Raw genomic sequence first — 10,891 nt, forward strand, 5'->3', positions numbered from 1 at the left:
TATTCCTCCCTCCTCTCATTGTCCTTCCTCCTCTCGTCGTCCAAAGCCGCTTCCTCTTGTGTCCCTTTACGTCCTCAACACTCCCCAGCGTTGTCCACCTCTCTCAACTCACAGGCCTACCTGTTTCCCTCCTGTTCCTAGTGCTTTCCTTTCTAGTCCGCGCTAACCGACAGTTTCCCACGCAATCCTTGCTCTATTCCTTCCAAAAGGTCCAGTCCCCGCTGTTTTTGTCTCGCTCCTGTTCCCTGTTTCCCCACTGTCTACTTTCCTCGTACTCCCCCTCCCAGCCCCTCGTAGACTTGAAAGTCTTATCCTCCCCAACCTTCCAGCCAACTCCAACCAGACCTCCGTGATTCACAAATCCTATCCTGGAGAGATGATTTCCCTGTGAGTGGGCCGGTCCTGATATCATCCGGAATTGCCAGAACAGTTGATCCCCAGGAGCTTGACTTGGTGAAGGTTGGGAACTCAAGACAATGCCAATGAACATTTAGCTCGGAGGGTAAGCCTTTTCCATGATGGCGTTTTCACCCATAACAAGGTTATTGTACTATTCTCTGTATGTTACCTTCATCCTTGGAAATCGCCTTCAGATGCCGGAGATACCTTTAGCAAGATCCTTTTTTCCAGAAAACCTGTTTCTTTCCTCTCTTTCCCAATTAGCCAGCCTGAATGAATTCTACATTTATAACTGGTTTCTCCGTAGAATTTGGTCTGTGACCACAGAGCAAACAGCAAGACCAGGGACACAAGGTAGAGAAGAGTGAGTGGAAAACATCTCATCTGATCTCTACACGGGTGAGTCCTATTGATCTGCCCTGGATGAAAGTGAATGCGAGAATGGGCGACCCCTAAGAACTCACACACAGAGCACAAGACCCCTATTATAGACATACAAGGATTCAAGGTTCCCTGGTCTGGTTCCTCCAAGACTCTATTGTCCTGCACCCTAGGACTTGTAGAAACGTACTAGGGATTTTCTGTTTTGAGAAATGCCTCCGGCAAAAAGGTGCGGGGGCGGGGGGGGGGGGCACCTCCCATTATCTTGTCATCAAAGCTCTGAGGGTTGAACCTCTGGATCCCAGAAAAAGGCAGGTACCAAGCCTAGAAGGCAAGGACACATCCATATCCTCTCCAGATGATAGCATCAAATAAACTTATGGTGTATATTATATAATGTTCATCATAATATATTAACAATTAACATAATAATTATATATGTATTTATCATATATATTTAAAGTTCTCTTAAACCAAGTACAGATTCAGTGGAATCTCAATCAAAATTGTAACACATATATTTGGAAACTTGATAAGCTGATTATCATTTCCACAGACAGGCAAAAGACCCAAGATATCCATGACTCCCTTAAGAACTGGTAGGAGTAATTTTCCTGCCAGACACCAAGACTTACCACAAAAATTGTAATTAAGATCGCATAGTATTAGTGCCAGCATAAACAAATAGATAAGTGGCAAGAAGAGTCCAGACCCAGGTTCACACCTATGTGGACACTTGACTGAAGACAAAAGTATCATAACAGAATGATGCAGATGGACTGTGTTTGCAACACATTGGTTCTTGGTCAATTGGATACTTATAGAGAAAAAAATTAAGCTAGATTCCTACGACATAAGCACACTCAAGGATCCACTTCAGGTAAAAATTACATCTAAATGTGAAAGAGCAAAAACAAATTGTGTAGGATCGCTCGGGTCATCAATGGCTATTGAGCACTGGAGACGCACTGTAAGGTATAAAATTTACACTGGATTTTTGGTAGAGTGGTATTTTCTTCACTATAGGTTGGACCCACTGACCAGAGAAGACAGTTGAGCCTGGAGGCTATCTTGTGGAAAGTTTTTCAATTATAAATTTAAAAAGAGTTATTTACAAATGAAATTTTTAAAAATAGACATAAAGCTATGCAGATTTTCTATTTCTTTTCTTTGTTTTCATTTTCTGGTCAGTTCTGGAAATCTACACCTTCACAGAATAATCCATTTCATCGAAATCTTCACATTTCTATTGGTTGCTTTTCCTCCTAGCTATGGGTCACATTTTCCTGCTTCTTCTACTGTCTGCTTTTCTAGTACTTTTCAACCGATGCTGTCCTTTGCGAATGTTCTATTGCTGAGTGCTGGATTTGGCTGTGTTTCTTTCAGACGTGCTGGAAATTCTTCCGGGAGGCAGTTTGGCCCCGTGTGGATCCACCTGAAACTTCCAGAGCTTGTTTGGAAGCCGTGTTAGGATAAGGCTAAAGCAACCTCTTCTCTAAGCTAGCGGAGTCCAATTACTGAGATGTAAACTTCTGAGGGCCTCTATCCAACCCTTTCAACTAGGACGCTCTACCCTGTGTGCTCACAACTCCGTCCTGTACACATTCTGGGTGTTGCTGGGCTCACAGCGTTGCCGTCGTCCCTTCACCGAGTTTCTGCCTCTTAGTGCTGCCCAAGACTTCAGGCCTTTCCTTACACATCCCTGACGCTCGCTCTCCCTCCTTCCCCTCTCTCCAATTTTCTGCTCCACAATTTCTCGGCCGCCTCACATGCCTGAACCTCAGTCTGTGTCTCCTCACCCAAGTGCTGTCACCTGCTCATCTTGGCTTCTGCTTTCCTGCATATTTCTCCAAGCAGAAAGCTGGAGCAACTGCAGGGCTCATCTCCTTTGCCTCCCTTTTCACAAGGAGTCATAGTGCAGGGCTACTCGGTACCCAGGGCCTGCATTTAAAAATCTTGTTTTATTTTTCTAAGCTCTATTTGGTGTCTCTGTTCTCCTTATGCGAATAAACACTCCCTCTGTCCGGGAAGCAGATGTAGGGCAGGGGATTGGTGGCAAGATGCTCTCGTACCTAGTATGCAAAAGGCATGTTTGCTGCTGCTGAGCCTAGTGGGTGGGACTTGCTCAGAAGTCTACATATTTAAACATGTCCTTCTTTCAGTTTCTATCCTACATTACAATCAGGTTGTTGTAATCAAAAAACTAAAAACTCATGAATGAATGTGCACTATAGGCACAGACACAGGAAACTTATGTTTCTCTTTTCTCATCTTTAGCCAAAGGAATGCCAAGCACTTAGTATAGCTGGTTAATCTTGGTTCAAAAAGTATACAATCTTGATGGATTCTGATTTTTTTAAAGATTTTATTCATTTATTCATGATACACACAGAGGCAGAGACATAGGCAGAAGGAGAAGCAGGCTCCCTGCAGGGAGCTCGATGTAGGACTTGATCCCAGGACCCCGGGATTGCAACCTGAGCCAAAGGCAGACGCTTAACCACTGAGCCACCCAGGTGTCCCGAATTCTAATATTTTGTGATGTCAGTGGCCACAAACGTAACTGAAGATCTCGCCTACTTTAAATCTTTTCACTATTTTCATCTTCTTAGGTTCTGTCAGCAGCAGCTTTATATCACTGTTTATACAAAAGAGGAAGGTCCTGGCCTACGCTTAATAGCACGTGGTGATTCTATGGAGTCTAACCTTTCTTGCAAGGTTATCTTTCCTTGCACAAATCCATTATGTGCTGGCCTTTCTCAGGCAGCTCTCCACCTCCTAAATAGAACAAACCTAAAGAACCCTGTTGTCTCTGGGCAGGAGGACAAAGCTCCCCCAACCACAGAGAGTTGGTCCAGTCCTAGTTTATAGGAATACTACTATAAGACTGAGCCTGTTGTAGGGTTTTCAATCACCGCCGTTTGAAGGTCTGCCCTCATGCTGGAGTGCCTCCAGGGCGTGGTTCCAGCTGCTGCACAGCAGCTCACCATCATGCAGTGCTTATCTCCTGGGTAGTTAAGACCTTTTGTACGATTGGATAATTTTCATGTGTTTCTTCAGGAAATTTTCATGCATTCCTTGTCAGGTGAATTCCACGAGAGTTGTTTGTTGTTAATGTGGGTGGCATGTTTCTATTACATTTTTCTAGAAGTTGATTTCCCTGTTAGCTGTCTCTGTGCCTGCTTCTAATGGAGAGGTTGGGACAGGATTCAAGAAAAATCTGCAACTTCAGACACTGGCTGAGAAACTAGAGGACGGGGCTGTTATGTTTTTCTATGCTCCAGTATGTTCAACGCATCATCTGAGTTTAGATGCACACTGATGGCCTGGAAGCTCGCCCCCTACAGTCACTCAGCTGGCGGGTCCTGGGCTGGGCTGGGACCCCATAATAACGTGGGGCTGCAGGGGAGAGGAGATGAAACCACAGTGACTCCCACCTCCCTTCAGAGTCTCCTCGGAGCCCCAGGCCTGTGTCGGGGGAGGGCGGCCGGACCCCTGGGCGCGGGCCAAAGAATGGCCAGTTTCACAGGAGACTACGACGGTCTCGCTAGTTCTCCCCGAGCTAAGAGTGCGGCTCCTGAGCACAATGATGCTTCCTCTCGACTCGGGCTTTGTAAGATAGTGAACTTCAAAGGCTCATGTTTGAGCCTTGCTAGAAAAAGGCACCCAGCTGTGGCTCACCAGAAGCAACAGAGGTGCTTCTCTAGCTCAGCTGCGGTGTGAGCCAGGGTGCTTGTTTCTGAATCATGTTCAGGTCTATGTAATGACGTCAGCAGAAGAAAGCTCACAGTCCTAACTGAGATGATCTCCAGGCAGCCAGCCAACATTTACCAAACACCTCTATCTTTCCGTACTAAGCCAGGTCCTGGCAACGGAGAGATGGACCAGATATATTTCTTGCTCAGAAGTGACTTTCAGGGATCCCTGGGTGGCGCAGCGGTTTAGCGCCTGCCTTTGGCCCAGGGCGCGATCCTGGAGACCCGGGATCAAATCCCACGTCAGGCTCCCGGTGCATGGAGCCTGCTTCTCCCTCTGCCTGTGTCTCTGCCTCTCTCTCTCTCTCTCTGTGTGTGACTATCATAAATAAATGAAGAAAAAAAAAAAGACTGAGGTACAGGGCAAGCCACTCTGGTGGGCTTTCTTAAAAAAAAAAAAAAAAAAAGAAGTGACTTTCATGTAAAGAAAACAATTTAGCAAAGTGTTCTGGGAACTATAGATGTGGAGTAGACCATGCCTCAGAGAAAACTTGGGCGAGGAGCTACAGGGTCCAGACGGGTTTTACAAGATTACACGTGGGCTCATTATAAATCGGTTTTCCCAGACAGACACAGGGGAAAGAGCCGTGCAGGCTAAGGACAAGGAGCAGCAAGAATTAAAACAAGGAGCCACTCAGTAGGTAGCGGGGTTCAGGAAACTGCCCAGGTGTCTGTACAGCTGTCTGGACAGATGTGTTCACGACTGTGTCTCACACGACACACGTCCTGGACTGTGCTGTGTCTTGAATGAACGAACACATAGATGAATAGATGCAATATTGAGTGTGAGAGAGCATGGGCTCTGCAGTCAAAGTGTAATATAGGAAGTATCTAGAGTAGTCAAATTCCTCGAGAAAGGAAAATGGTCCTTGCCAGAGGACACAGAGCGCAGGGGGCCATGGGAAGTCGTTCCGTGGGGATGAAACAATTCTGGAAATTAGTTTCACACGAGGCAAATATGCTTAAAATTCCTGAATCACATCCTCAGAAATGTTTCCAATGGTAAATCTTATGTGAACTTTACCACAATGACATTTTCTAAAATCAAAAACTGTGAAGTCCCCATGTTACATTCATTAGGTTCTTGAGTCTCTATTATCCCACCTGTAATCAGGGACAGAGAAACTTTTTCAGATTTTTTTTTTATTTTAAAATATTTTTTTTTCAATTTTTATTTATTTATGATAGTCACAGAGAGAGAGAGAGAGGCAGAGACATAGGCCGAGGGAGAAGCAGGCTCCATGCACTGGGAGCCCGATGTGGGATTCGATCCCGGGTCTCCAGGATCGCGCCCTGGGCCAAAGGCAGGCGCCAAACCGCTGCGCCACCCAGTTATCCCTTTTTTCAGATTTGAAACCTCGTCCGTTTCCCGAGCTAGACGGGGAGAGTTTTGATCCAGGCAAGGGCTTGATATGGGACAGGTCTCTGACTCCTCCCCAAATCTCTTTTAGCCAATGACTGTCGAAGGGGCGGTGCAATCAGGTCCCTAACCTGCTGGGCCTGCCGCCAGAGGGTCCCGTCCAGGCTGCTGCAGGAGCAGCCCCAGGAACCAGGCCGGACCTCGAGAAGCCGAGGGAAGGGGAGTCGCGGGCTTCAGGCTTCAGAAAGAAGCGAGGCAGGGGAAATCCCTTCTGGAAGGAGGGGTTGAGGAGGTAGCTCCACGTGCCCGGTGGCTGCTATCCTCGGTTTTACCACTCTGGATTGTGAGGTCCTCGCGAGCTGAGCTCCTAGTTACCCCCGGATAATGCTCAGCAGGTGTCTGGCCGAGGGTGAGTCTTCAAGAGGGCGGGACATTAACGCTGTGATGTGAAGCTCTGCCGGTGTTTTTCTACAGTTCACACAATCACCAGAAAGCCCGTGTCTTGGCACCAGAACCTGGAGGAACCTGCAGACGGTAAGTCCCGTGGTTTGGGAACAACACTGAGGTACAGCACAGACAGGCAGCTGGCTGGAGAGACCTTTCAGGGTAGTGTTACCTTGGGCAACACTCTGAGCCTCAGAAAGCTGGACTCACACTCACAAAGCTCACAGGACCGTCAAGCATAGGGCCGTCCCATTAACTGTCAAGGCCAGAAAAATCCTCCTAATGGCCTTCCCAGGGCATTCATATATTCAGTTATCAAACGTGGAGCTGTTCCCAGCAGAGGTCCTGAAGTCATTTTAACGGACTTCCAAGCCTGGTTCTACCACTCGTTAACCATGTGACTTTGAGCCAGTAATTTTAAATGTCTCTGAACCTACCTTCACATAGTGGTGAGGTTAGACAACATCACGTAAGTAACTCAGGACCTAGAATAGTATTGTCTTGCCGATCTGGAAATGCGACTGTTTTTCATTAATACCATGTGATGGTCCCTCAGATGGGGCCGGGAGTGGAGACCTCATACCGTGCCGATGGAGACAGACAAGTAGGTAAGGAGTAAAATGGGAATGGCAACAACAGAACACACGCATGCCCCTGGTCAGACAGTGTGGACTTCTGGGAAGGCTTCCTGGAGGTGGAGGTGGAGAAGCTCAGGATCAAAGACCAGGAGACATTCTGAGTTCTATGGAAAGACAGAGGAATGAGAGATGCCAGCATGGCCCAAGATATGGCGGTAGTTTGGCCTGGCTGGAGTATACAGGTGCACGGGGCAGTGCTCAGAAACAATGGAAGAGAGGTCTTCGGTGGAGAGCACCATCCTTCCCGCGGGCTATCCTCCCTCCCTCCTTGGAGTAGAATTTGATGCAGGAAAGATACGAGGTCGATATAGGAGCACGGGGGGTAGGCAGGTGGGGTGGGCAGGAGGAGGGAGGACTCCATAGCAGAGTGGAGACAGACAAGTGAAAAGAGCAGTAGAGCGTCGGTAGAGGAAGTGAGGATGCTATCTGTCCTGGAGAGGCGAGCCCAGCTCGAGGAAGGGAGAGGAGGTGGGGCCTTGCAGCACTAAGATGAACAGGCAGCGAGGGACCTGAACGCTAGCCAGGATTGCCATGCTAACGGCTTATCCTAAGGATGCGCTCAGCCGGGTGCCATGTCCTTCGTTCTCAGCCATCTCGCTGTAGGTGGATATTGGCCCCAATTTACAGTTGAGCAAAGTGAGGCCTGGAGAAGTTAGACCACCTAGTTAGGCTAGTAATGGAAGGGCCAGGAAGGGCTGACTATGAAGCCCAGGTTCCTGCCGTTGTCAGGCTGCCGCCCTCCAAGTGAGACTTGGTAGGGGGGAAGCTGAAAACGAAAACTGAAACCTGTGCAAGTCCTCAAGCTAGGGAGTGACAGGCACGTGTGGGCTTGGCAGCCCCAGCTCTTGCAGGAGGGAGGATGTGGCCTCTTACAACCCTCCCCCGCACTCCGTCATGGCCATTGGCCCCGCTTGCTCCTGCCTCAGCGCCTTGGCTCTTGCTTCCCGTCCGGTGCTTCTGTCTGCCCCTGCCTGAGGCCGGCTGCTGCTTGGCATCGGGAGAGGCCTCCCCTCGCGGTCCCGTTCTAGAGTTGCCAGCCCTGCCTGTACCTCACCGTCGGGTTCGCTTGTCCCCTTGTGTAGCATGTCCTCTGTCCCCCCAGCCAGACCACCAGCTCCAGGAGAGCAGGTACCGTGCCTGCCACACTCTGCTCTACTTGCGGGGTCCAGGGAGTGCCTGGCACAGAGATTGTGCTCAACAGATATGTGTTGCGAGATGAGGGTTGCAGGCCCTTGGCAGGCCCCGAGGCCAGCTGCTGAGGCCGGGCCGAAGGACCCAGGAATTCTTGGCCCCAAAGCCTGCTTCCCTCAAGACTCATGCCTCTTCTCCTAGCCAGGTTCCTAAATCTTATCCACCAGGCCGCTCAGGGGCCACGGAAGAGATACCCAGACACGCAAACAGAAAGCCCAGAAATTGGACGGGACTCTGAGGCCTAGGTAAGCATGGCTCCTTGCCTTGGGGAGGCCCAGGGCAACAGAGGCTGTGGCTAAGAGAATGGTATAGGAGGCCAGACCGCCTGGCTTTGACCCCTGGCTACCACTTACTAGCTGTGTGACCTTGGGGGAGTCATCGAAGGTCTTTAGTGCTTGTGATTCCGCAGTGGAGCAAAAATGGAGATATTACAGCATGAGGCGTGTGTTCACGGTGCCCAGAGCAGGCCTAACCCACAGCAAAACACACCCCCTTTGATTGGAGAGGCTCCAGGAGCGGTGAGGAGCCCGGGAAATGCAATCGTCAGCAGTCTCTCCCGAGATGACATAGGGCTTCTGGTGCTAAGACATTTCCGAGAACTTCCTGCCACGCTTGTCTCTTGTGTTGCTCCCGTCTTTCGTCACACGGAAGTTTTCCGTTTTGAAGTCATCAGATGTGCCGGTGTTTTCTTTTCTTTTTTTTTTTTTGTGCCGGTCTTTTCCATCCCGGGGTCTGGGCGCTGTGCCTTGCTTAGGAAAGCCTGCAATATCCAGAGGAGCAACACGACTGGCTTTCCTTTTGGGCTTTTCCTCAAGTTGTCGTGTCTTTTGAACACGTGGCTTTTAGGCCATCCGTGCCTTTTGCCCCTGAGGAAGCTGGAGACGCTGATGCTCAGCTGGCTCAGAACTTCCTTCCCTCCCTCCAAGGCACCGAGTTCTGGCGCCCCCCGTCTCCTGGGGCTTACTGCTCCTCAGCCTCCTCCTGACGCCCAGCCTCTACTCCTCGGGGAGGTCCTGCTCATCCTTCAGGAGCAGCCAGGAGTCCCCTGCTTATAAGGTCCGTTAAGGAACGTGCGCCCCGTGCTCTCCACCCTGCAGATTAGGGCACCTTGCCCGTGTTCCTCTGGAGCATTGCATGCCTCCTGTCCCCCACCATTCAGCCGGATTCCATTACCAATGGAACATGGTGGCTCTGGAGCCAGAGAGCTTGAGTTCAGATCCCAGCTACCGCACTTTGGGGCTGTGGGGCCTGAGGAGGAATGGAAAGCAGAGCTCATAGCGCAGCCACTGAGCAGTCCCGGGCTCGTCCCGGCCCCTTGGTTTGACCCAGTTGTCTTCCTCTGCTGTGGGTGCACCCTTCCCAAGGACGGCCCACATCCTTAGCTCTTGCCTTTCTACCTTTGTACCGTGTGGTCCGGCCTTCCTCCCGTTTTCTACAGCTCCTGCTAGGGCATGTGTCTCTGCCACAGGGCAGCTGCAGGGGGATTGGGGTAAATAGCTCAGTTCTAATGAAGGGAGGGAGGGAGGGAGGGAGGGGGTTTGAAGGGGAGGCAAGAGAAAGGAAGGGTGGAGGAAGAAGGGAGGGAAGGGAGGAGGGAGGCACGGAAGGAAGGAGGGAGAGAAGGAGGAGGAAGGGCGTAGGAAACAGCTGTTCATTTACTCTAGCTTCTATTTGCCTGTGGGCCTGCACCCCGGGGAGGGCAGACTGGGAGACCAGAGGGTCCAGCAGGGAAGCCCCACCCCCACAAGGGTTGCTGAGCCTGAGAGAACTCCATCAGCCCCAGTGGAACTTTGGGCTCCGTCCCCCCCAGCCCAGAGCTGACCTCGCCCGGGACATGCAGACAAACCCAGTCACAAAGTGGGGACACTGGGAAAGCCACACTCAAATACCTCCAACTTCTGCCCTCTTGGTAAATTTGAGGAAAATGTATCCTTTCAGGCAATTGTGAAGGTTAATCTTACAACTTCTCTAAGTCGTATGTGTCAGCGGTGCTGTTGCTTCTCTGTGTAACCACGTCAACCACGTCCATTCTTTCATCCCAGGAGTGTGTGCTGAGCCCCTGGGGTGCGCTGGCCCAGGCCCCACGGACTCTGAACCCAGGTTGCCCTCCCTCCCCGGGGGTTGCCTTCTGATGCCCACCATCTCCTCTCTGGGTCAGCCCGGAATGTGACGAGCGCAGGCTGAACCGTGTCAGGGTGCACAGCGACATCGCGCCCCACAAGGCTAAAGCGTGGAGCTGGCGAGAAGATGATCGCCTCGCGTCGTATTCAGCGCCCACCTCGGTCTCATCCCTGAAACCCAGCGTGTGGGCTGTGTGGATAAATAAAGATGACTTTCCAGCGTCAGTCTGACCTTTCCGTTGTGGAGCCTCACATTTTTCCGGCACGCCCTGGTTCAAGTCCTTCATCTTGGGAATCCCTGCGTGGCCCAGCGGTTTAGCACCTGCCTTCGGCCCAGGGCGTGATCCTGGAGTCCCAGAGTCGAACCTCAATGGAGCCTGCTTCTCCCCCTGCCTCTGTCTCTCCCTGTCTCTCTCTGTGTCTCTCATGACTCAATATAGAAAATATTTCAAAGTACATAGTGTCCATCTGAAGTGCATACTTCCCACTGAGTTCTTTATTTCAGTGACTCTATTTTTCATTCTGGGGTTGGCTTTGTTGTTTGTTTGTTTTGGCATCTGTTCTGCAGTATCTTGTACTTTTTAATAGAATTTCAATTTCTTG

At 50.3% G+C, this 10,891-nt stretch overlaps 1 long non-coding RNA gene across 2 annotated transcripts; it reads left to right on the forward strand.

Moving 5' to 3' along the window:
- The first annotated feature begins 183 nt into the window (after positions 1-183).
- Positions 184-10,519, forward strand: LOC119879089. Of its 2 annotated transcripts, XR_005387329.1 has the most exons (7): positions 184-502; positions 707-798; positions 5,987-6,187; positions 6,291-6,429; positions 6,896-6,947; positions 8,310-8,413; positions 10,211-10,519. It is a non-coding gene; the product is annotated as an uncharacterized LOC119879089 (long non-coding RNA). The 2 variants fall into 2 exon arrangements; XR_005387330.1 differs by lacking the exon at positions 5,987-6,187.
- The last annotated feature ends 372 nt before the right edge of the window (positions 10,520-10,891 follow it).

Source organism: Canis lupus, unplaced genomic scaffold (genome assembly GCF_011100685.1).
Source record: "Canis lupus familiaris isolate Mischka breed German Shepherd unplaced genomic scaffold, alternate assembly UU_Cfam_GSD_1.0 chrUn_S260H420, whole genome shotgun sequence".
Taxonomy (NCBI): Eukaryota; Metazoa; Chordata; class Mammalia; order Carnivora; family Canidae; genus Canis; species Canis lupus.